We start from the raw sequence: 24,583 nt of genomic DNA, 5'->3' as shown, positions 1-24,583 counted from the left end.
AAAATCCCAGATACAACCAAGTCCAAGGCCTGATACTTTACAGGTGGGATATAAATCAACATCTATTTTGGTTACAACCAAAATTAAAGTGTCTATCTCGACCTAAGAGTCGTTTCCTAAGATTTTGAAATACAAGTGATGAACCTAAGAAAAAATTAGGGAATAGATCAAAAAAGTAAATACTAGAATTATAAATAAATTGTCTCGAGGAGAATAACCTCGTACCAAGCCAAAAACGGTAAATGTTTACAAAAACAAAAATTATGTAAGATAAACAAAGACAAAAGAAAATTAGGACCCTCCAGGGCACTCTGAGGATGTCACCTCCTCGATCTCCTGCTCACCAGCGGTGGAGGCCTCCCCGGTCTTGGATGGCGGCTCTTGTTGAAGTCGAGCCTTGAACTTCTCGAGGTAAGGCTCCCACACTTCGGAGGCCAGGAAGGAGAAGTTGTCGTCCTGGTTCAAGGCCCAGAAATGATAGAGCATACTCTCCATGGAGGAGATCGAGGCCACCTTTTCCTCCTTAGTAGCAGCCTCGGCCTCCAGCTATTTGGCCTTGGCCTCCGCGAACTCAGCTTGAAGGGCAGCCAAAGAAGCCTGTACAGCCTGCTCGCCATCTTGAGCCGCCGTTAAGGCAGCCTTTGCATTCTACTCGCCCTCTTAAGTCGCTAATAAGGCAGCCTTGGCACCTAGTTCACTTTGTTGGGTAGCTACGAGGGCAGCTTGGGGAGCTGTCAGGGCGGCCTGAGCGGTTAATCTCTTCATTCCTAGCCCTGGCCCGAGCTATACTACGATGTTGAGCCAAGACTGCCTGCAAAAAGTAAGAAAGCAGTTAGGCACATACTAGGATAAAATCAAAAGAGTATGTTAGGTTAAGGAAAATTGGCTTACTGTGAGGTTCATCCTCAGCGCAGATTCCATAACATTCTCCGGGCTCCTCTCCTTGATCACCCTCAGGTCCTTCGGATTGGCCTTGTGAAAATGCTCCACCATATGGTTCACTGTCTCGTAGATAGTCCCCAGAAAGGTGTCTGGGATCTTCTCTAGGTCCTGGGCATTGACCGGGATGCGTACAGTGGTGGTGGGGACCATCGGAGCTGGGGGACCAGCTAGTGCTGCCTGGTCTAGAGCAGGGGCTTAAGGAAATCAAGGAGGAGGTGCAGGCGGACCCCTCTTCTCCTGAACCGCAGCAGCTGGAGCTGTTGAGCTCTGGCCTTTCCCCTTAGCCAGGGATTTTGAGGTAGTCGCAGCAGCAGGAGGCGTATTCTTTGGTGTAGGCCGAGTTTTCTTTACGAGTGGCCCGGAGCTGGATTTTCCCTCCTGAAAAATCGCACAGATGTCTGGGGCCCCAGATTGTGCCATCTCCTCGCCTGAAGAAGAGTGGAAAGGACGTTAAGGTACATACAAAATTATCAGTCTACATAAAATATGTATACATGTATAAGGTATAACAAAAGTCATACCCTCCAAGCTAGAGGAGCAGTCTATTGCCACGACCTCCGGCCTTGGAACTGCTATAGGAGAAGGGGAGCCTAAGTCTATAACTTCTTGGATTATGGGAGGTTCAGGGGCAAAGACACCCTAGAGAAGGGAGGGCCACGACATAAGTTTGGTCTCGTACTCTTCAAAAATAGCTGACCTAAAGGATAGGGTGTTGTCTACGACTACAGTTCCTTTAGGATGGCCCATGTCGTGCTGTACCACTAAATGATCCCCACACTGAAGCAAGGATATGTTATGGTCGGGGTCATTGGGGTGGTGATGTATGAGCTGGTTTGGGTTAAACCTAACTAGCCTAAGGTCGTCAACAACCCTATCTAAATCCCTAAAGGGGTATGGGTTACCTTGGCTGGAGGGGCCGGCCGCTGCCCCCAACGAAGCTCGCTCCACATCAGGGTCCTAAGTAGCCTCAGGAGCTCGCCTCTTTCGCACGAGTGGCACCTCGGCTTCTTCTTTCTCTTTGCCTTCATCGGCTTCCGCCCCCCTTGAGGATAGGCACCAGATCGCGGACTATCGGGAAGTTGGCCCGAGTCCTTCTTAAGGCCAGAGTCTGGTCTTCAGTAATTAGCTTACATGCCAACATCGTGTCATCATACACGAGCTGGCAATAGTCCTTCTCGCTGAGTGGAAGCCCTGCTAGAGTATCGTATTGACCCCTAAGGGTTGCAGATTTGGCCGTCCTTGCAAAAATGGCTACACGAAGATACTAAGTCAATATACACGCAAAAAGACTCTGTATACGAAGAGAATAATTACACGAGCTACAAAAGGAAAGAAGACTTACGAGGACGGTTGAAATATCAGAGTTCGCAGTTGCAAAACCCATTCGACATAAAGAACTGATCTTTAAAGTCGTTGGGATGGCTGGGCAACTCAATGACTACGGGCGAGTTTGGGAATCTGGTCAAGTAGTAAAACCTGTCACCTCGCCCTTGTTGATCTAGGCTGGTCTTGAGGAAGAACAAGTAGAGAATGTCCATGGGGGTGGGGACCTCCCACTCATGCTTCAAGAAAAGGTACTTCAGCCCCGCCAGCAGCCGATACGAGTTCGGGGGGAGCTGAAATGGCGCGAACTTTACGTAGTTGAGGAAGTTGGCAAAGTATTGATCAAGGGGAAGAAAGGCCCCTGCCTTTAAGTACTCATCACTCCAGGCCGCAAAGTCATCCTGAAGTGGTGCGCAACTCCGTTCCCCTTCAAACGGAGGTCGAGCAATTAGGATGCCAGTACCGACCTCGATGTTGTGGGACAACATAATCTTGTTGACCCTTCCTTGGGTCATGACCTTAGAGGCTATCCTCTCTACCTCGAAGAAGGCATCTGTTGGAAAAAGCTTATACAAGATCTTTATTTATTTTCATGTATATCTAATATTTCAAAAATTAATACAAGATAGCCTAAAACATGTTTCTAAAATTGAATTCAAAGAGAAACAAATAATATAATACTTACAGTATACGCAGCGGAATTAAGAGTCCTTCCTTCAGTTTCTCTAACTCTTGTATCCTCTCTGTCCCAGAGTATTATCAAGAAACTGAACCGATCTTCTATTTTCTTCACAATCTTCCAATGTATCCTTAGAACCACCTAGACTAGTGTGGGAAATTCTCAACAGATGAGATATATATAGAGAGAAGAAGAGAAATTAACAAAGTGGCTTAGAAAAGGACTTGTGTTTAGAGAGAATATAAAACTATCAGAAAATCTGACTTGTGACTTACAAACTTATGTTTTGACTTCTCTATAAGCACTCCTTTTATAGACTCAATTAGGCCATTTAATTTAATTAAAAAAATCAATAAAATAATAGCTATTTTGAAGCCCTAGGTCGAAATTATCATGGGCTATAGGCCCGTGAAATTTCCCATTTGATTATAAGCCCATTGGACTTAAAATCAAGGCCTGTATTATTTTCTATTGATTTAATTAATTAAATAATTATTTAAATCCTTTATCAAATTAATTATTTATAATTTGAACCTTTATTTAAATTTATTTATTAATTTAGATACCAATTTATCTTAATTAATAAATCTGCCATAATTTCTCTTTTCTTCTCAAAATTACACAACTCTATGAAACTATCCAAAATTGACCTGGTCAACTTTGATAATTCTAATTGAAGATTAAATCAATTAATTGAGACTATCTAGATGATTTTATCCAAGGCACAATGGGGACCATGGGCCTATGAAATCAAGCTCCAATAAGTTATCATAAATCTAACAAATAAATTTACTAACTTATTAATTCCTCGTGACTCCACTATAGACTTGGAATTGCACTCTTGAATTCATAGAACGCTCTATAACAAATATAGATACGCTATTAATTATCCATTGTTACAACCATAATTGTCACTCAATCCTCTATAGACGGTCTACAATGAGATAGGACTAAAATACCGTTTTACCCCTCATTGTATTTTATCCTTAAAACACTTAGTTCCTTGTAAATGATATTTCAGTAAACTAATTTAATTACTGAAATGAGATCTCTATCATTTAACACCTTGAACCAAACTAATAGGCAACCATCATTTCACTTCTTCATCAAAAGTTATAGATGTTCATATCTATGATTAACACTCCCACTCAATTATACTACCGAGTTCCCAAGATGTAAGTATGGGCTAGTCCGTAGGGTAAGCTGGTAATGAACAAGTCAAAGAACTCAAATAATACAATCATTTAGAATACTAACCACTCAGAATTTAGATTGAATTGACCTATGGTCAACTATATGATATGACTAGAATAGATAATAACGGTATGTTTACTTATCTTATCAACTGTCAATATCGGTCATGTCCGATGTAACAAATACATCCGATCTTATCTACTTTGCTAATGTTCTGGAAAGAACATAACACTGTAATGTGTAAGTAGATCATATCGTAGATTGGAAAGTCAGTGTAAATCCGGTGCACTGACTACTCTTAGGACTAACTTATTTTGAACATGTAATCATATTTATATTCCACTGTGATTACGTCACTATAAATAAGATTAGCTATATGCTCGGGATTTAATAGAAGTTTATATTAAACAAATAATCATGAAAATAAAACATGTGAGCAAAGTGATTGACCAAGTCAAAAAATGATTTCTATTCTTTTATTGATAATAAAATGAGATTACAAAGAATTTGGGTTTTAATTAGGGCATAAAACCCCAACAGCATCAGGTCCGACCATGACCTCCTCCTCCACCACGGGGCCGAACTGGGGGATAGAGGATTCGGAGGCGACCTCTTTTCCCTTATTGGCTCGTTGAGACGATGAGCCAGCTATAGTCTTCTTGGACGCGCCTTTCTTGGGTGCCATTAGCTCGCCTATCAAACAAGAACGATGGAACTCTTAGTAGGCGACCTAGAATTTTTATAAAGGCAAGAAATAACAAAGAAAGGCTGAGGATTCTAACACACGAGCTGATGCAATCTCAGCCCGCAGTGTGATGCCACGCGCTACCTATGTTACGCGCCTAGGTTTCCCAATAGGCCCCTGATGTTTAGGGATCCGTGTGTCAGAAAATCAAGCCAATACCCTCCTTGGGGAGCGGTTTAGAGCAAAACTGCCCAAGAAGCGTAACCCCTAAGCAATCTAGTTTCGAACCCTAACAACTTTTCATCTTTTATCCTCTTAATGGGTATTTCCTAAAATCTGCCATAAATTACCCAAAAATTACCCAGTTTTATGGATACCACAATTCTAGGGATACTTTAAGGCCTACTCAATAAACCTAAGTTGAAGCCTATGTGCCAAAAATATTAGGTGAATAGTCTAATATGGACTACTGAGAAATGCAGATAGGCATGACATATATAAAAAAAAAAAAAGGGGTGGGGGGGGGGGGGGGGGGGAAGAAAACCCAGAAACCAGTAAAAGAAAAAATTTCGACAAAACCAAAAGACTTACAGTATGTTCTTCAGATGAGAAAGGTAAACTTTGCAAGGGAGAGTTCCTGGAATACTCCTGAGCGAGAGGGTTTTCTGAGGTTTTTTGCCACAGAGGGTTTTCAGATTCCTCTGAGAGAGAAGAAAGGTTGAAAATGCAGAAGAGAAAAGATGAAGAAAGATTTCAAATGAAAGGTGGTGAATCTTGAAAATTGCCAACCTTATTTATACGTAAAAGGCATAAAGCGATGTCGACCGTCCGATCAAACTGATGCAAGATCCGAGGATAGTGTTTCAAAAGACGGAACAGCGGCAAAAAGTTAGCCAGTTCATTTAATGTTAGGTAAAAATAGATTGCCTCAATGGAAATGGTAAGAAAATACAATTCTATGCAATATATTACAAATAAATAATGATTGATTAAAAGGAGTATTACAACTCTATAACTGAAAAAAATACAAATAAAAGGAGAAGGAGATGTAAGATGATAGAAATAGAAAGTACAACTCTATTACAAAAGATAAAAATAAACTAGAAGTGTTTGAACAAAGGAAATAAAAGGATTACAACTCTTAAACAAAAGTACAAGTAAATAGAACAAGAAGAAAATAAGAACACGAACAAAAACAATAAACTCTCACTCACACAACCAAAGTGAAGAGTGTTGGGGATCACCAACTTGAACAAGGTTTGAAACCTTTGTCCAAAAGCTTATTTCCCCCTAACTCAAGCACTAAGGAATCTCTCACACATATTGGAAATGCTTTCTGCAATTATCAAGCCTCAAGGTGTTTCTAGCCAAGTGCTCTAATGGATAGAAATGTTGTGTCTTTCAAGTGAGCTATAGGCTCCTATTTATAGAGTTTAGAGACACCCTTTGAATTTCAAATTCCACCAACCCCATGGCTGTTACCAATGTTTAATTGGATTAATATGGAATTAAAAATGAGATTTGGGAGTTATTTGGGTTTTTGGAACCGTTCAACACTTTCGGAGAAAATTGAAAAAAAATGGCCTGAAATGCACCTGTGGCCGCGGCCAGGGACATCAGTGGCCGTGGCCACTGCTTTCTGTCCCCCAGGCCGCGGCCACCATCATTCAGTGGCCGCGACCATAGCCCAGTTTCAACACTTGAAAATGTGATGTTTTTCTAAACGATTCCAAACCCTCCCAAATGATTTTGTAACCCCCAAAACACATTATTGGAGTTAAAATTATATCTCTAACAGCCATTTCTCAAATTGCTTTATGAAATTCATCTCAATATTGTGTAACACCAAATTTACACAATAAAGGGTAATATTTGGAAGTTACAAATTTGTAACACCAAATATGTTACATTATTTGGATATGTCTTATATATCTAAATATTGTAACTCTCCATTATATGTTACAATATGTGACACTCTTTGTCACATATATTTAATCTAAGACATTATATTACAATATAATATAATATAATTTTACATTATATTATAAAATAATATAACATTCCCCCACTAGATTAAATAAGAACTCTCTCTTATAGGAGTCATTGCATTAGTGCAAAAAGCAAATTGTTTTTCAACTTGAACTTTACTATAGTGTAATTGTCACAAAATTTGTCAAAAATTTGGTTGCACTAGGCATTGAACCATCTTTTCATGATAACAAATCGGTGATAACACACACACCTTTGCGATGTTCACTTGAGACCTCTATGTCTCGCTTTGCACCGTTAATGGCCATGTGCACTTTCCATTCATGGACGTTCTTGAGAATACTCCCAATTCTCATTAGAGGCGGCACCACCCCTAGGTCCATATAGGTAGAATTCTTACAGTATTTTGTTACCAAAAATACTTGTCTTTACAAGACTCAATTCTATTAAAAAAACCTTTCGGTTTTAACCCTCAACTTGGTAACACACAAGTACTCAATATCTCATATGGGACTTGTTTTGAGTACAACTAATATTCACTTGATTGACTTGTTGTTACCTATTGAACCTAACACTAGTTGAATAACTAGTGTTAAGATAGGTTACCATCAATCGTGAATCTCTTTAGGGATTTTAAGTCCCATCCCTCGAGATGATGCAGCCACTAAATCCCTCGTTAGTGGCTTAGTGAAAGGATCCGCCAGATTTTCACTTGTTCTCACATAGGATATTGAGATGACTTCTCTTTGAATCAATTCTCTTATTTATCCATGTCTTAGATTAATATGTCTAGACTTCCCATTATACACTCCGTTGTATGCCCTAGCCAATGTCGCTTGGCTATCACAATGTATCGATATAGTAGATACATTCTCTTTGATTAGGGGAATCTCTATCAACAGATCCCTTAACCATTCGACCTCTTTGCCAGTAGCAACTAGAGCTATGAACTCTGCTTCCATAGTGGAATGAGATATACATGTTTGTTTATTGGAACCCTAAGAAATTGTACCTCCACCAAGGTTAAATACCTAACCAGTTGTGGACAAGTTGTCCCCAAGATTGGATATCCAACTTACATCAGTATATCCTTCTAAAATCGAAAGAAATTTGGAGTAATGAAGGGTTAATCCTTTGGTTTTCTTGAGATAACCTAGGACTCTTCTAATTGCCTTCCAGTGATCCACACTTGGATTACTTGTAAACCTACTAAGTTTACTTACCGCAAATGCTATATCAAATCCGGTACATTGGGCAGCGTACATTAGACTCCCTATAGCGCTAGCGTACTCTAATTGAGCCACCGCTCTTCCTTCATTCTTCTCTAGTTTTACACTATGATCGAATGGAATATTGGCATCTTTAACCTTGAGATGGTTAAATTTGTTCAATACTTTCTCAACATAGTGGGCTTGCCCTAACGCAAAACCCCCACTATGTTTCTTTACTTTGATACCAAGTATGGTGTCAACTTCTCCAAGATCTTTCATCTTGAAGGTTGATGATAGAAACCTCTTCATTTCTTCTATCCCTTTCATGCTATTACTTAGAATAAGCATGTCATCCACATATAAGCAAACAATGATCACATATCCCTTACAATTTTTGGAATATAAACCCTTGTCTCCATTGTTATGTCTAAACCCATTAGACATGATGGCTTGATCAAATTTCTCATGCCATTGCTTAGGAGCTTGTTTCAATCCATATAAGGATTTTACAAGTCTACAAACTTTATGTTCATATTTTGGTAGGACAAACCCTTCGGGTTGTTCCATATAGACCTCCTCATTGAGGTCACCATTAAGGAATGTCGTTTTGACATCCATTTGATGAACATACAAGTTGTGTATAGAATCTAAAGCGAACAAAATTCTTATAGAAGTTGTTCTTGCAACAGGCGCATAAGTATCGAAATAATCGATACCCTCTTTTTGCCTAAACCCTTTAGCTACTAATCTAGCTTTAAAGGTTTGGATAGTGCCGTCAATATGGTATTTTCTCCTAAATACCCACTTACACCCAATTGGCTTAGACCTCGGTGGGAGGTCTACCAATTCCCAAGTGTTATTGGAAAGAATTGAATCCATCTCATCATTGATGGCTTCTTTCCAAAATGCACTATCTCTCGATTTCATAGCTTCTCTATAAGTCTTAGGATCATCCTCAATGAGAAGTACAATAGGAATTTTCCTAATAACTTCCTCTCTATTTCCTTCTACTATGTAGAATGAAATTCGTTGAGAATATATCTCATCCACTACTAGACTTTTATGATTTTTAAGCCTTTGACTTCTTCTAGGTTCAAAGGGTTGCTTTACATCCTTTTGAGAATTCTCCTCTTGAGAATCAACTTTGGATGTAGAAGCTTGAGAATTTTTCTCATATATCAAATTCTCCTTTAGAGATGTTGAAGCTTGAGAATTATTGTCACATAACATATTCTCAAAAAATTCAACTTCTCTAGATTCAATCACAATATTAGACTCTAAGTCTAATAGCCTATAAGCTTTACTATTGTTGGCATAACCAACAAAAGCACACTTTATGGCTCCTGAACCTAACTTTGTTCTATTAGGTTCGTTTTTCTTGCAATATGCAAGACACCCCCACACTTTGAAGTACCCTATGTTGGGTTTTCTTCCTTTCCATAACTCATATGGAGATATCTCATTTTTCTTCATCGGTATTCGATTAAGAATGTGACAAGCGGTTAAAAGCGCTTCACCCCATAAGTTGAAGTTCAACTTAGAAAACACCAACATAGAATTTATCATCTCTAGATAAGTCCTATTTTTCCTTTCGGCAACACCATTGTGTTGTGGTGTATAAGGTGTAGTGCACTCATGAATTATACTATTTTCTTCACAAAATGTATTGAACTCATTAGAGAAGTACTCTCCTCCTCTATCACTTCTTAGCACCTTAATCTTTTTATTTAGTTGATTTTCAACTTCTAATTTATACAATTTAAAAGCATCAAAAGTTTCATCTTTATGATTTAAAAGAAACACATAGGTATATCTACTAAAATCATCTATAAAAGTAAGAAAATACATTTTACCACCTCTAGTTAAAACACCATTTAATTCACAAAGATCACTATGGATTAAATCTAGTAAATTAGATGATGTTTCTACACTAGGAAATGGTATCTTAATCATTTTTGCCTTAACACATGTTTCATATTTACCATAGTTTTTAATATTGCATGCAATCATACCACATTTAACTACTATTTTCATGGTTGAAAAACCTATATGCAATAGTCTAAGATGCCACAAAAATAAAGAATCATACTCAACAATATAGGCAGAATTAGCATTTTTATTGATAACATTGAAAGTTACATCATTGGTGCACAATTTAACCATACCCTCACAAGAGTACCCCTTTCCCAAAAATACATTTGATTTGGTAAGTATAAGTTTACCGGACTCAAAAATGGCTTTAATGCCGGGCTTGCCAAGCAAATCACCACTTACCAAGTTTCTACTCATTTCGGGAACATAAAGTACATTCACTAATGTAACTTTCTTGCTAGAGGTGAAAAAGACTTCAATGGTACCTTTGCCAAGTACCTTGGATTTTCCCTCATTGCCCATTTGAATCTCATGGTTGCCCTTTGACTCTTCAAAGGTCTTGAACAATGATTTGACATAGGTGACATGGACGGTGGCACATGTATCATACCACCACCCTTTCACCTTGCCTTGGACCGCATTCACCTCACTAAGGGTAACAACTATGTTTTCCTCTTGAGTTGCGTTCACCTTAGGTCCTTGTTGGTCTTTTCTATGCCTACACTCTTTGGCATAGTGACCCTTTTTCCCACACACAAAGAAAGGACATTTCTCGCCCTTAAACTTGTTTGGGTTGGTTTTTGGACCCAAAGGTTTCTCGTTACCCTTTTTCCCTTTGTTTTTGGGATGTTTTGGTTGTGACACCGCATTTGCTTTGGAAGTCTCTCCATTAGACCCCTCCACAAGTTTATCTCTACATATCGATTCCTCTTCGATTCGAATATGTTTTTGGATTTCCTCCAAAGAATAATCCTCATTTTTATGAAGGATTATTTTCCTATATCTCTTCCAAGTTGGTGGTAATTTAGCCACTATAGCACCAACTTGAAAGGCTTCGGGAAGCTCAATCTTTAACACTTTCAATTTGTTAACAATTATTTGCAATTCATGTATTTGAGGAAGAATAGGCTTATCACCAAAAAAATTTGAAATCAAAGTATTGAGATATCAAAAACTTTTTGGTACCTTCCTCTTCCGCCTTGAACTTTTTCTCAAGTGCATCCCATATCTCCTTGGCCGATTTGGTCTCGGTGTAGAAGTCATAGAGCCTATCAGATAGGGCGTTGAGGATATGACCCATACAAAGGAGATTGTCCTCCTCCTTCTTCCTTCTTTTCTCCACCTCCTCTGGAGTGTCCTTGTCGGATGGTGTTGGGAGATGTTCTAGAGTGGATTCTAGAATGTAGGCGATTTTGAGAGTGGTCAAAAGGAATCTCACCTTGTCTTGCCACCTAGTGAAATTGGACCCATCAAACCTATCCAACCTCACTAGGTCTTGATTCATGATTTTGATGGTCTCACCTTCCATTGAAACAAACAAAGGAATAAGCTTTTGAATGTTAGGTAAAAATAGATTGTCTCAATGGAAATGGTAAGAAAATACAACTCTATGCAATATATTACAAATAAATAATGATTGATTAAAAGGAGTGTTACAACTCTATAACTGAAAAATACAAATAAAAGGAGAAGGAGATGTAAGATGATAGAAATAGAAAGTACAACTCTATTACAAAAGATACAAATAAACTAGAAGTGTTTGAACAAAGGAAATAAAAGGATTACAACTCTTAAACAAAAGTACAAGTAAATAGAACAAGAAGAAAAATAAGAAAATCAATAGAAGAAAATAAGAAAAAAATAAGAAAACAATAAACTCTCACTCACACAACCAAAGTGAAGAGTGTTGGGGATCACCAACTTGAACAAGGTTTGAAACCTTTGTCCAAAAGCTTATTTCCCCTTAACTCAAGCACTAAGGGATCTCTCACAGATATTGGAAATGCTTTCTGCAATTATCAAGCCTCAAGGTGTTTCTAGCCAAGTGCTCTAATGAATAGAAATGTTGTGTCTTTCAAGTGAGCTATATGCTCCTATTTATAGAGTTTAGAGACACCCTTTGAATTTCAAATTCCACCAACCCCATGGCTGTTACCAATGTTTTATTGGATTAATATGGAATTAAAAATGAGATTTGGGAGTTATTTTGGTTTTTGGAACCGTTCAACACTTTTGGAAAAAATTGAACAAAAAAAATGGCCTGAAATGCACCTATGGCCGCGGCCAGGGACATCAATGGTCGCGGCCACTGCTTTCTGTCCCCTAGGCCGCGGCCACAGCCCAGTTTTAGCACTTGAAAATGTGCTGTTTTTCTAAACGGTTCCAAACCCTGCCAAATGATTTTGTAACCCCCAAAACACATTATTGGGGTTTAAATCATATCTCTAATAGCCATTTCTCAAATGGCTTTATGAAATTCATCTCAATATTTTGTAACACCAAATTTATACAATAAAGGGTAATATTTGGAAGTTACAAATTTTTAACACCAAATATGTTACATTATTTTGATATGTCTCATATATCTAAATATTGTAACTCTCCATTATATGTTACAATATGTGACACTCTTTGTCACACTTATTTAATCTAATATATTATATTATAAAATAATATAACATTTAATGCAGTCCTCGAAACCCGAACAGACGCCAATTACGGCGCTCCACGTGTCACGTACTCAAGTAGTGTCGAACCTGGGTAATCGCGGCAGAAGTTTAAAATTCCCCACCGTGTCAGTCAGAAAATGACGTCGTAAGACACGAGCAAGGACTTGGGGGGCAAATGTACATCCTGATATTTCAGCCCGGGTCTTTTAGGCAGCTCGAGTACATCTGGCTAGCCAAGAACAGTACTAGATGATCCACGAGTTCATATTTCGTCTGTGAAGGCAGTGCGACTCCCCAGGTAAATAACACAAGCTGATGAATACGAAGCAATAAGACACAAGCTGGGGACACATATGAAGCACAACGTCCGAGACGCGAACTGGAGCTATGTTCAGGTCGGGGTACGCTAGAGATCTGCCATTTCCAGGAACCGTTATAAACCTAGATACATTATATATAAACGTGCGTGATCAGACATCACATGTCCGTTTATCCCTGAATTCTCGGACACGTGACTTAAACGTGCATGATCAGACATCACATGTCCGATTATGCCAGATGACCCATGATCAGTTTTACCTAATGATTAGACCATACCTTAATATAGATTGTAATATTCATCATTAGTGCAAGACAGGTCACATGAGGGATTTAGATTCACGTGATGGCCCCAACGCCTACCCATGACTTGTTTTTCTATAAATACCAAGATCTTGGATAGGGTAAAGGGTTGGTTTTTCTCTATAATGCAAATACTTTGTCAAAAAATAGAGAGATATAGTAATAATACAGACTCGTGGACTAGGGGGATTTTAATCTCTGAACTACGTAAAAAGGAACGAGTGTTCTTGATATTTCGTTTCTAGCATTTCTAAGTGTCATTTTCCTTATTACGGTTTATCATTAAGCACTAATCTATCCCAGATAATTACGTAAAACACTGTTGGCGAAAAACCGCGTCAACAATTAGAATATGCCTAGTTCTCTATAGCTTGTGAATATACAATCTGTATTTTTTTTTTTTTTGTATCTTTTTAGATTATTACTATTCCCTAGCTTTTTTTTCTCAATGATTCTAGGTCCTTTTAGTGTTATGTAAGTGATGGCTTGATAACTCTACAAAATAGAGTTATTTTACCACTTTTTATGTGTTAATTGTTGCTTAGTTCTTGAGTTCTTAATTGATTTATTAAGTTTTTAAGTAATTTTGCATTTATTAGTTTTATTGTAATTTTCTAGATTTTTATATGTTTTTATAGATATTTTATTGTTCTATGTTATAATTTAATTAGTTGAAATTAGTGTTGTTAGTTTAATGCTAAAAATATGATTTTATTGAAATTAAATGTTATGTAAATTAAATTTTAATTAATATTTTCATGGAAGTTATATGATATATTTTATTAGTGAAAATATTTAATTTTAATTTAGTTTATAATTATTTTGTAGGAAATAATGTTATTTTTAGGTGCTTGAAATGCAAGAAAAATGATGAAAAAAAAAGTGGTATTTTTGTAAAACATACCAATAGAAAGTGGCATCTCAGTACTCCACCGAAGGCCCACTGCTCAGGCCCGCTGCCTTCCCACCTTTCGACCCAGTTGCCTCTGCTTTAGCATGTCTCCACCGAAGCCACCTTCCTGTGCCAGCTGCTTCCCGAAACCATTCCTTCAGCACCCAACACACGCCTGACTCTTCAACACAAAGCAGTTCCTCACTAGCCCATCGTAGGCCTGCACCAACCACACGACCCAACCCGAGCCAGCATCTCCAAGACCCAGCTGCTGCCATTTCCTCTAAACAGCCCAAGTCAACCAACTGCCACAGCCACCACCAAAAGACCAAAACTGCTATTTTTATTCCCAATGTTTTTCACTCAAATATCAATTCACTCTTCCCTATTTTTCTTACCTAAATAAACATTCATAATTCATTTTTTCACCCTAGGTTTTCACTAATCTTTTACCCAACCAAACATTTCATCTTTCCAATACTCTTACACTTACTCTATTTATCCTACCACTTCCCAACACAATTAAATTAATTTATTTATTTATTTTAATTTGATTAATTTAATCTCCATATTTTGCCTATAGATAGAGTCTTGTAAGACCATTTGGGGAGCTCTTCTTCATCTTTTCAACATCTTCTACACATATTGTTCTCTCTTCTTTTTACTATTTTCTCTCTACCACTTTCATCTTTTGAAGAGCATGTCAAGTATGTTATTTTGTAATTTTTATCTAGTTATGAGCTTCTAATCTTTTTCAAAGATTATTAAGATGATGATGAAGCAAAATGTAACTAGATAGTATTTTTTGTTGTATGTTGATTTCCCATTTGTACAACATTGTTTATGGATTTTTCTATCAAAGATATGCATTTTTCATCTAGTGTTGATTGTTAAAGCATATTACACTTAGTTCTTCATTATGCAAAAATATGATATTCTTTTATTAAATGTTTTTCATTAAATTGTTCACATCTAATTCTTAGAGCATAAGTATCATATTTTGCCTAAACATAATCTCTTTGATTTTTTGTAGTTTCATTAGGTTGTAACACAACTAATGTAACGACCCACTAATCTAGACTACTTGGACCATTAACGAATCTATACATAAAACTTACATTTTTGCGGAAATACCATAATTTTATTGAAAACTTATGGAAACAAAGGTTACTTTCATAAAATAAGTAGGATATGGGTACCCATTGTCTTTAAAACAAAAATAACTTAAAAACTAAAAAGAGTTACATAGAAAATGCGGAAAATACATTTAAAACCATAAAAGCATAAACAAGACTACATCCTCGAATCGAAGAACACTCGGCCCCTTGACTCCATTCACCATCGATACACATCCTCTAAGCGTCACGAATCTTTCCGCCTCTAAAGCTTATTTCCTGCACATAAACAGAAAGGAATGAGCCTAATGCCCAGCAAGGAAAAATCTAACACATAGTCATAAACATAATTTCATAATAACGTAAAGACATATCATAACACATAATTCACTTATTATAATGGCCATTATTACTTGGGGTCCCATAGACTAAACAAGCTTATGCCCATGAGATTAGTGGGGTCCTACCAGCTAAATAGGCTTATGCCCACAATCTTTTTGGGGTCTTGTTAGTCAAATAGGGCATATGCCCAAGCCTACAACATACACATGCACAACATATTCATAACATACCCATATCATATCATAACACAAAAGATAACATAAACATAAACATATATATTCTAGCCTATTTTCCTTACCAAAGTTACCGAGATTATGGACTGAGTTGGGACTGTTGGAACACTCCTAAAACCATAAGAAAGAGTAAGTCTAAAGAAAGGAGATGAAATGAAAGAGATGGAAAGACTAAACCATAGAAAACATACTTACCGACTTATATGCTTAAAAGCTTGGATTCCCTAACCAAAATAAGAATAAGGTTAGGGGACTGAGTAGAAGGTTTTGAGAAAGGAAATAACATAAAATACAGAAAGGAACTAGAGTTTTGGGTTTACCTCAAAGATTGCAAGATCAATCTATCATCCACCGAAATACTATAGCACTCACTTCCCAAAGTGTTTGATAAGCTTATGATGTTTAAGCTTATAGTTTTTCCCCAAACCAAGTGTTTACACTCTCACACTCACTTAACACTAGCAGCCTCTGAACTTAGAGCAAATGGTGAATAATGGCTGGGTACTAGGTCCTATTTATAGAGTTTGGGAATGAAAATATCTTGATTTTACTTGAATAAAAATAATGGCTTTTTAGGTGAAAATCATTTGAATAATCGTTCAGCAGAGGCTGAAGACTCGTTCAAAAGATGCTGGACTGTTGAAGGAGTTTGAATGGCTGAAAGGAAATGAATTCAAAAGAGTTTGAATCCATGCTGAAGGAGGCGATATATCGCCCCCTGTAGGCGATATATCGCCTGGGCCAGTATGCCCGAGGCGACCGTGCATCGTCTCGTGTTTTCCGTATCTACGTGCTGCGACATATCGCCCCCTATAGCTGCGATATATCGGCACACGCTGAATATTTAAACACGAAATTACACATTTTTAGCTAAGTTTGAATGGAGTAAACAGCCTTGACTAAGCCCTCAACGTACTCAAAGCTGTTGACTGACCCTATAACATTCAAACTTTACTCCTTATTATATTTAATCCTCAAAAATCTTAATCCTTAATTACCATTCAAAACATGTGCTTAAAATCCTATTGGTTGATGTCTAAACCTTATAATATAATAATATAATCCTTAATATCAGTCACATTAATCAAACCTTAGGTTATACTTAATATTCTTAAACTATAGGTTAAACTTAGAAAATCTATAAGTACTACTATGAGTGTCCAAATAACTCCCGGTCTGAACCAAAAATCCAAAGTAACAAAGATAATGCTATAAATACTATCATAATACTATCTATCTTAGCTAAGTAAAGTTCTTGGACTCTACAACTAATGCTTCGAAATTATATCTTATATAAGTGAAGAAAAATCCTACATTTTTTAAAGTAACTTGTGCTTGAATAGAAAATATATTTTGAAAAAATATAGTGTGATTTATTTCAACTATATCTAAACTTGGGAATCAATATACTTATAAATACTATTGAACTTGCATTTTGTGGATTCTAATATCTTAATAATCTTATTTTACATATCTCATTTGAAAACCATTTTTCTATTTAATCTTAAATCTTTTTATTACTTGTCTTTTATTTTTCTAAAACAAAATCTCATCAAATATTTGGAACTAAGTTAGAATCTTCTTGCTTTGTTTGAAATAGTTTCTTTTGATGTTAGTCAATTCTCATGGGTTCGACCTCGTACTTACATGAACATTATATTCTGAAACGATTTGTGCACTTGCGAGTATAATTATTAAAACACCATCTTTTGGGATCAACAAGTTTTTGGCGCCGTTGCCGGGGAGTTGCAAGAAAGAAACGATCTTTCTACAAGGTAACTAACATTCTTCTACTAGTTATTTTATTTTTATTTGCACTATCATCTTAAAAAAAAAGTAAAGTAAAAAAATATATAAATATATATATCTATAAAAAAAAATCGAAAAGAAAAAGTAAAAATCGAAAAAGAAAAAAAGAAAGTTATACATATATTTATTTATATTGTTATATATTATATTATATATATTTCTTGGTAGTTGATGGCATTTAGTGCCTCCTCCATACTTATTAGTTGAGTGCATTTGTGCCTCCTAACCCTTTTTCTTTTTCGTTTACTTTTTATGTTTTTTTTAGTTGAGTGCACTTGTGCCTCCTACATACTTGATAGTTGAGTGCAATTTTTGCCTCCTACATACTTGAACAATCTATCTCCTCTAATTGATGGCATTAGTGCTTCCTAGCTTTTATTATCTTAGTTGATGGCACTAGTGCCTCCTAAGTTTTATTATTATTATCATTATTATTAGTGTTGGTTGATGGCATTAGTGCCTCCTAATTTTTATTTTTTTTGTTGATCATTTAGTTGATGGCATAAGTGCCTCCTGATTTTTATATAACTATTTACTATTGCTATTGTCATTTTTTTTTCTTAATTATCGCATTTAGTTAGTTGTAAAAAAAAAACTAAAAAAACAAAGCTTGTTCTTTCAACATAAGCAATTTTTGCTTAAAGGAAATTTGGAAAAATTCCCATCCACGCTTATTAATTAACCTCGGGGAGTTGTTATTAAGTTGTGAGTAAGTGGAATCAAATAGGCCTGAGAACAAGTTAAACAAAAAAAAAAAAATCATAAAAATCATAACAAATTTTTTTTATATATTTATATAAATATTATAATCTCTTTTTGTTATAAGTATGCTCTGTGGTTGCGGTTCTAACTGATCTTCCACATCAGAAATTTGTTTTCTTGTGATTGTTTGTGTTACTTGGTGAGATTTGTGACATTGTATGCATTATTGGCATCGTAATTCAAAAAATCGTTTGGTGAAAAAATTAGTGTCTGTACGTGAAATTGAAAGTGTTTTTGAAAGTTTAAGCATAATGGAACAAGAACCTAATGTTGTGCAAGAAAAAACTCTTCTTGAATATTTTTCACCTATTTCATCTAATGCTCCGTCCTGCATTGTTTTGCCCACTACTAATGCCAATCATTTTGAACTTAAACCATCAATCATTCAATTGTTACCATCATTTTATGGTTTAGAAAGAGAGGATCCATACATGCATGTAAAAGACTTTTTGGAAATTTGCTCAACCTTTCGTTTTCAAAAAATTTCAGATGAGTCGGTTAAACTTAGGTTGTTTCATTTTTCTTTAAAAGATAGAGCCAAAGCTTGGTTAAACTCACTTCCAATTGGAACCATAACTACTTGGGATCAACTTTTTAATAAATTCCTTGCTAAATTTTTCCCCATGTCCAAAACTGATAATCTAAGAAGAGAAATCTCCGAATTTTATCAAAAAGATAACGAAGAATTTTATGAATGTTGGGAAAGATTTAAAGATTTATTATTAAAATGTCCCCACCATGGTTTTGAAAAATGGAGACTTGTAAAATATTTTTATGATGGTTTAACCCCTTCAAATCGACAAATGATTCAATCTATGCATACCGGAAAATTTGTAAAATTGCAAGGGCAAGAGGCTTGGGACGCTCTTGAAGAATTGTCTGTTAATTCACAACAATGGAATTATTCTGAGCCTAGGTCTAGAGCCAACCCTTCACCGAAAAGAGAAGGAAAATATGAAATAAAAGAAGAAAGTGATTTAAGAACATCATTTGACAAATTAGCATGAAAAGTAGAAGCCTTAATAATAAGTCAATCTATGAATTCTCATGTGCAACCTAAAAAAGATGTTTGTTCTTTATGTGCTAGTTCATGTCATAATGCTCAATCATGTCCTTCTTTTATTGAAACATTTTCTGAAGAGGCTAATGCTTTACATTCATATGGAAAACCTTCTTCTGATAGCCCATTTTCCAACACATACAATCCAAATTGGAGAAACCATCCTAATTTTTCATGGAGACAAAACCAACCACAAATGAATCAAGGAAACCAATTCCACATGCCAAATCCAAATCATGCCCAACCAAGTCAACCTTACCCTCCACAAAGAAAACCTTCCTTAGAAGACACCTTACAACAATTCATGCAATCCACCCAACAAATCTTACAAAATCAGTCTCAATCCATTGCCAAACTTGAGACACAATTGGGTCAACTTGCTAATGCTGTAACCGAGAGAGAAAAATGAAGATTTCCTAGCCAACCCATCCCAAATCCTAAAGGCCAATATGAAATAGGAAATCCTAGTCATAAAGAAGAAGCTAAGTCTATTTCAACTCTTAGGTCCGGAAAACAAATTGTCAAACTCGATTTCATACCTCAAGTTGAAAAAGACCAAAGCCAACCTCAAAGTTCCAACACAAATGACCTTTCAAAAGATGATGCTCAAATCCTTCCTTCCATCCCAAAAGCTCCTTTTCCACAAAGATTAATTCCACTCAAGAAAGGCAACCAATATAGTGACATCTTAGAAGTTTTCAAACAAGTAAGCATCAACATTCCTTTCTTAGATGCCATTAAACAAGTTCCTGCCTATTCTAAATTCTTAAAAGACCTTTGCACTGTTAAAAGAAACACAAATGTTCCAAAAAAGGCGTTTTTAACTGAACAAGTTAGCTCCATAATTCAATATAAAAGTCTTGTGAAATATAAAGATCCTGGTTGTCCAACAATTTCATGCATCATTGGCGATCATTTTATTAACAAAGCTTTACTTGATTTAGGAGCTAGTGTGAATTTACTGCCTTATTCTGTGTATAAGCAACTTGGTCTAGGAGAATTAAAACCAACTTCTATAACACTTCAATTAGCCGATCGTTCAGTGAAAATCCCTAGAGGTATTGTAGAAGATGTTTTAATTAAAGTGGATAAATTCTATTTCCCTGTGGACTTTATTATTCTTGACACTCAACCTGTTGAAAATGCTCATGCTCAAATACCCATCATTCTAGGTAGACCATTTTTAGCTACATCTAATGCAATTATCAACTGTCATAATGGTGTATTGAAATTATCTTTTGGAAACATGACTGTTGAATTAAATATTTTTAATGTTGCTAAATCTGTTGAGTGTGAGGAAGTGCATGGAGTTAACATGATAGAGAGTATGTGTGAAGATGATGGAAATGACTTACTTGATTTTTGTGAAAAATACTTTGGTATGAACTTGCATAATGATGATTTTAATGATGATGTGAATTCTTTGTTAGAGTCTATACCCTTAAATGAAACCAAAGTTGAACCCTTTTCACCCTTAGATCATGTTCAATCAATTTCCGAGTCTCCAAAGTTAGACCTTAAACCTTTGCCAGAAAATTTAAAATATGCTTTTCTAGGAGAGTCTGAAACCTTGCCTGTTATCATAGCATCTGCTTTAGATAAAGAACAAGAAGATAAATTGTTAGATGTCCTTAGAAAACATAAGGAAGCCATAGGTTGGACTATTGGAGACATCAAGGGAATTAGCCCATCCATATGTATGCATAGAATCCATCTAGAAGAACATGCTAAAACCTCTCGGGAATGTCAAAGAAGGTTAAATCCAAATATGAAAGAGGTCGTTAGGGAAGAAGTACTTAAACTGTTAGATGTGGGTATCATTTACTCTATTTCTGATAGTCAATGGGTTAGTCCAGTTCAAGTAGTGCCTAAAAAGTCTGGGATCACAGTTATTGAAAATGAGAAAAATGAATTAATCCCTACTCGAATACAAACGGGGTGGAGAGTGTGTATAGACTATAGAAAGCTAAATAATGTTACTAGAAAAGACCACTTTCCTTTACCATTTATTGATCAAATGCTTGAACGTTTAGCTGGCCATGCATATTATTGTTTTCTTGATGGCTATTCGGGATATAACCAAATCCCCATTGCCCCTGAAGATCAAGAAAAGACTACCTTCACTTGCCCATTTGGAACCTTTGCATATCGTCGCATGCCTTTTGGTCTTTGTAACGCTCCTGCAACTTTTCAAAGATGTATGATTGCAATATTTTCTTATATGGTTGAAAGAAATCTTGAAGTGTTTATGGATGATTTTTCTGTGTTTGGAAATTCTTTTGATGACTGTTTGCACCATCTTTCTCTTGTTTTAATTCGTTGCAAAGAAAAGAATTTAGTTCTTAATTGGGAAAAATGTCATTTTATGGTTAAAAAATGAATTGTTTTAGGTCATGTAATCTCATCTGAGGGAATAGAAGTTGATAAAGCAAAAGTTGACCTTATTTCAAAACTTCCCCCACCTAAAACAATAAAAGAAATTAGATCATTCTTAGGCCATGCCGGTTTTTATAGAAGATTTATAAAAGACTTTAGCAAAATTCCATGCCCATTATGTCATTTGCTAGGAAAAGAAAATGCTTTTGTCTTTGATAATGATTGCCATGTTGCCTTTGAAAGATTGAAATCCCTTTTGACTAGTGCACCTATTATTCGCCCTCCTGATTGGAATATTCCTTTTTAAATAATGTGTGATGCTTCTGATTATGCTATTGGTGCTGTTCTAGGACAAAGAATTAACAAGTTACCTCATGTAATCTACTATGCTAGCAAAACTTTGAACAATGCTCAATTAAATTATTCTACAACTGAAAAATAATTGCTTGTTGTTGTGTTTGCATTGGAGAAATTTAGGTCTTATTTGTTAGAATCTAAAATAATTGTCTATTCTGATCATGCTGCATTGAAATATCTCTTGTCGAAAAAAGATGCTAAATCTCGCTTAATTCGTTGGATCTTGCTTTTACAAGAATTTGATTTAGAGATACAAGATAAAAAAGGTTCTGAAAATGTTGTAGCTGATCATTTGTCTAGAATTGTTGTTGAGACTAATAATGACTCCACCACTGTAACTGAAACTTTTCCTGATGAACAACTCATGCATATATCTTCTTTGCCTTGGTATGCTGACATTGTGAATTATTTGGTCACTGGTGAAATTCCTTCTCATTGGTCTAAGCATGACAAATCTAAATTTTATTCTGAAGTGAAAAATTTCATGTGGGATGATCCTTATTTGTTTAAATATTGTCCTGGTCAAATAATAAGGAGATGCATTCCAAATTGTGATCAAACTAAAATCATATCTTTTTGTCATGATCATGCATGTGGTGGACATTTTAGTGGTAAGAAAACTGCTTTGAAAATTTTACAATGTGGATTTTATTGGCCTACTATTTTTCATGACACTTATGTTTATTGCAAATCTTGCGAACGTTGTCAAATGTTAGGAAGTGTAACTAGAAGAAACATGATGCCTTTAAATCCTATCCTTATTGTTGAAATATTTGATGTTTGGGGCATTGATTTTATGGGTCTATTTCCTAACTCTTTTGGTAACTTGTACATTCTTGTTGGTGTTGATTATGTGTCTAAATGGGTTGAAGCTGTTGCATGCCACACAAATGACCATAAAGTTGTGCTTAAGTTTTTGAAAGAAAATATTTTCTCCCGTTTTGGCTCACCACGTGCTATCATTAGTGATAACGGTACACACTTTTGTAATAGATCTTTTGAGCATTTAATGAAACAATACGGTATTACACATAAAGTCACTACACCTTATCACCCACAAACTAGTGGTCAAGTTGAAATATCAAATAGGGAAATTAAGCACATCTTAGAAAAAACTGTCAATCCAACTAGAAAAGATTGGTCCTTAAGACTCATTGATGCATTATGGGCATATCGAACTGCATACAAAACACCCATTGGAATGTCTCCCTATAGACTTGTGTATGGAAAGGCATGTCACTTACCCGTTGAGCTAGAACATAGAGCCTATTGGGAAATTAAGCAATTGAATTTTTCCTTAGACAAAGCGGGTGAGAGAAGAAAGCTTCAATTAAATGAGTTAGAAGAGCTTAGGCATGATGCATATGACTATTCCAAAAAATATAAGGATCGAATGAAGATTTACCATGACAAAAACATTTTGCGAAAAGATTTATCTCCCGGTCAAAAAGTCCTTTTATACAATTCTCGTTTGCATCTCTTCCCGTGGAAGTTACGCTCTAGGTGGGTAGGTCCATACATTGTTCGCACTGTTTTTCCACATGGAGTCATTGAAATTGAAAATCCTAATAATGGTAATGTATTCAAAGTGAATGGACAAAAATTGAAACCATTTTTAGAATTGAAAACTGCTAAAGTGGATGAAATCCTTCTTGAGGATCCTATTTACCATGGTCCTTGATCGCTCTCATCAATTATTGGTAAATGTGTGTTTTATTTATGTTTTAGGTTAACTTCTTGTTTTGATTTTTGTTTCCTTTTTGTTGCACTCTTGACAATGCTCCATGATGAGGTACGACCATTCTAAACTCTAAACTCTTTCACACTTCAATTTATATTTGTATTTTGATACATTGAGGACAATGCATAAATTAAGTTTGGGGGTAGTGAGTTTATATGGTTACTTTTTTTTTCATGTGTTTGAAAATGGTAGAATTTTTTCTTTTAAAAAAAAACAAAAACAAAAAAATTGGATGGTAGAGTATCTATTTTATATATTAAATATATAAAAAAATATATTATCTTTCTAGTAATATATATATAGTTTTGTACTTTTATACTTTATTTTCTATCAAAAACTATTAAAAAAAAAAAAAAAAACCCTTTGGTGATATCCGTTTTTCCTATGATAATACCCTTGATTGAGTTGATTTTAGTTTAAAAAATATATGAATCTTTCATAAGCGTTGTGTTTAATTCTTGGGTCAATTTTGCTAAAAAAAATTAAATTTTGAAAAAAATTATTCATCATAATATGTGAAATAAATAGTTTATTACAACAATTTTTCCAAAATTCACATAATAACTTGATAAATAGTTTTGGACTTCTAATTTAAAATATATTTTTTCAAAGCAAGATTGACTATGGAATTAATTACATAAGGTTAATTTTGATTCATATTTTTTATAAATTATTTTCAATGTGCAATCTTTGAGGACATTTTTGATATCA

General features: G+C 35.6%; 1 non-coding gene across 1 annotated transcript; it reads right to left on the bottom strand.

Moving 5' to 3' along the window:
* Positions 1 to 18,976: 18,976 nt before the first annotated feature.
* On the bottom strand, positions 18,977 to 19,083 carry LOC133813521 (small nucleolar RNA R71). The gene has a single exon (XR_009884530.1). It is a non-coding gene; the product is annotated as a small nucleolar RNA R71 (small nucleolar RNA).
* Positions 19,084 to 24,583: the final 5,500 nt, after the last annotated feature.

The sequence above is a fragment of the Humulus lupulus genome, chromosome 1, assembly GCF_963169125.1.
Source record: "Humulus lupulus chromosome 1, drHumLupu1.1, whole genome shotgun sequence".
Taxonomy (NCBI): domain Eukaryota; kingdom Viridiplantae; phylum Streptophyta; class Magnoliopsida; order Rosales; family Cannabaceae; genus Humulus; species Humulus lupulus.
Note: the sequence above shows the minus strand (reverse complement) of the source record. Positions and strands in the feature narration are given on the sequence as shown.